This window comes from Salmo salar, chromosome 06 (assembly GCF_965601325.2).
Source record: "Salmo salar chromosome 06, fSalSal1, whole genome shotgun sequence".
NCBI lineage: Eukaryota > Metazoa > Chordata > Actinopteri > Salmoniformes > Salmonidae > Salmo > Salmo salar.
The window spans coordinates 1,909,470-1,912,500 of NC_138296.1; the positions used below are offsets into that span (position 1 = coordinate 1,909,470).

The 3,031-nt window shown below is 46.8% G+C and overlaps 1 protein-coding gene across 1 annotated transcript in view; it reads left to right on the plus strand.

Annotated features, from left to right (window-relative positions):
* The first annotated feature begins 770 nt into the window (after positions 1 to 770).
* Positions 771 to 3,031, plus strand: part of LOC106596204 (glutamate receptor ionotropic, NMDA 2A-like) — a 266,124-nt gene continuing 263,863 nt past the window's right edge. The window contains 1 exon segment of the mRNA XM_082976231.1: positions 771 to 1,161. The gene's annotated coding sequence lies outside the window, so the exon portion shown is untranslated.

Here is a 3,031-nt window from a genome sequence, read left to right on the forward strand (position 1 = left end):
CTTTTATGTCAGCCAATCACAAAACAAAACACCTTTACGTCAGCCAATCACAAAACAAAACAAAACAAATAATAAAATATGACATAAAAGCAGTGGTTCTTTTAGAAAGACTGACATGTCTTTAAAACAGTTACAGGTCTGAAGAAAATCATCGTCATTTATTATAATAAAAAAAACTACGTTATATGGGGTCGTTATAAGGGGTCGTTATAAGGCGATAGAAGTTGACACGCTGCCGCGTTGTATTATCTAACTCACTGCGCTGAAAACACACGGAGTTCAGCAGGGTGTTTGTGTGTGACGGAGTCGTCTCAGCTCTGAATGGAACTAACGCCGCGGAGACCCGCTGAGCAACCAAACCAACAAACTGGTTGAATCAGCGTTGTTTCTCACGTCATTCTAACCAAACAACAACAACAACAATCACTGTGATGATGTTGAATCAACGTGGAAAAAAACTAATTGGATTTTGTAAAAAGTCATGAACATAAAAGAGCATTTCGTGTTTAAAAAAATATATATATTTTTTTTATTCTCCCAAAATCCAATGACATTTGTTGTTGATTTCACGTCGAATTAGTTCGACAGCTCAACCAAACGTAAATCAAAACTAGACGTTTTGTGGCCAGTGGGGTGTGAGCCCAGCCAGCCAGCCAGCGAGCAGCGCAGGCACCGTCCGTCCATCCATCCTCTGCAGAGCGCACTCACTCACACACTCACACGCACGTACTCACGCACACAAACACGTTGTAGTCAGTCCAACCGTGTGCGTTGCGTGCAGGGCAGCTCGGCTCGCTGCTCGCAGCTGGGATAGGACGAGAAAGAAGACCAGAGGAGGAGGAGAAGAAGACAGTGTGTGTGGTGGGGGGGGAGAGAAAAGGACTACGTTCGACTGGAAGATGTTATACTGGGATATTTGTACCGCGGCGGACCACGGTACACAATGAGCCCTATTGGATTACAGTGATTGTGTTGCTCTCTTTCAACGGTGTGTGGAGTTAACAACAGGATTAATATTCTATACCCCGGGAAGGAAGGAAGGAATAAACGCCTGTCTTCATTTGGTTTGAGTTCCCGGAGGAGAGGAGGGGGAACCGGCTGGGCTATTGTAATGTCACCTCATCACCCTGCTGTTCTGAAGCTGTGTGAAAGGGAGAGGCTGTAAGTATGTCCATCTGTAATATGTCTTTCTGTCAGTGTTCATGTCCCCCTGCAGGTACCCCCTGTCTGTCTGTCTGTCTGTCTGTTTGTTTGTCTGTCTCTTTCTTGTCTATTCATGTTTTCACGATCGACAGTACTGTTGGGTTTTCAACGGTAGCTATAGGCTGCCCCGTTTTACGCATAGCTTTGCCTTGCCGTGCCTTGACTCTCCAAAGTGCAGTGAGCACTAGGGTGTGTGTGTGTGTGTGTGTGTGTGTGTGTGTGTGTGTGTGTGTGTGTGTGTGTGTGTGTGTGTGTGTGAGCTGTAGGACATGAGGGAAGGCTCTGCTCTTTTTGTCTTTGGGTTTGATTTCATTGTGATCAACTTGGCTTCAGAACTAAACCCCCCAGGGGGCCTGGAGGTTACCATGGGAGCACTGAGGTACCGTTACCCACAACCCCCTTTGTCCTGGTTAGGTTACATATCAACCTATAACACCTTCTCTCCCTCTATCCTGGTACATATCATCCTACCACTCCAATATAACCCACTCTAACCCCCCTGCTACATATCATCCTACCACCCCAATATAACCCCTTCTCTCCCCCTATCCTGGTATATATCATCCTACCACTCCAATATAACCCCCTCTACCCCCTGGTACATATCATCCTACCACCCCAATATAACCCCCTCTACATATCATCCTACCACCCCAATATAACCCCCTCTACATATCATCCTACCACTCCAATATAACCCCCTCTACATATCATCCTACCACTCCAATATAACCCCCTCTACCCCTGGTACATATCATCCCACCACCCCAATATAACCCCCTCTACATATCATCCTACCACCCCAATATAACCCCCTCTACATATCATCCTACCACTCCAATATAACCCCCTCTACATATCATCCTACCACTCCAATATAACCCCCTCTACCCCCTGGTACATATCATCCTACCACTCCAATATAACCCCCTCTTCATATCATCCTACCACTCCAATATAACCCCCTCCACCCCCCTTCTACATATCATCCTACCACCCCAATATAACCCCCTCTACATATCATCCTACCACTCCAATATAACCCCCTCTACCCCCCTGGTACATATCTTCCTACCACTCCAATATAACCCCCTCTACCCCCCTGCTACATATCATCCTACCACTGCAATATAACCCCCTCTACATATCCTGGTACATATCATCCTACCACCCCAATATAACCCCCTTTACCCCCTGCTACATATCATCCTACCACCTCAATATAACCCCTTCTACATATCATCCTACCACTCCAATATAACCCCCTCTACCCCCCTGCTACATATCATCCTACCACTGCAATATAACCCCCTCTACATATCATCCTACCACTCCAATATAACCTCCTCTACCCCCCTGCTACATATCATCCTACCACTGCAATATAACCCCCTCTACATATCATCCTACCACCCCAATATAACCCCCTCTAGCCCCCCGGTACATATCATCCTACCACCCCAATATAACCCCCTCTACCCCCCCTGGTACATATCATCCTACCACTCCAATATAACCCCCTCTACCCCCCCCTGGTACATATCATCCTACCACTCCAATATAACCCCCTCTACCCCCCTTGCTACATATCATCCTACCACTGCACTATAACCCCCTCTACATATCATCCTACCACTCCAATATAACCCCCTCTACCCCCCTGCTACATATCATCCTACCACTGCAATATAACCCCCTCTACATATCATCCTACCACCCCAATATAACCCCCTCTACCCCCCCGGTACATATCATCCTACCACCCCCAATATAACCCCCTCTACCCCCCTGGTACATATCATCCTACCACCCCCAATATAACCCCCTC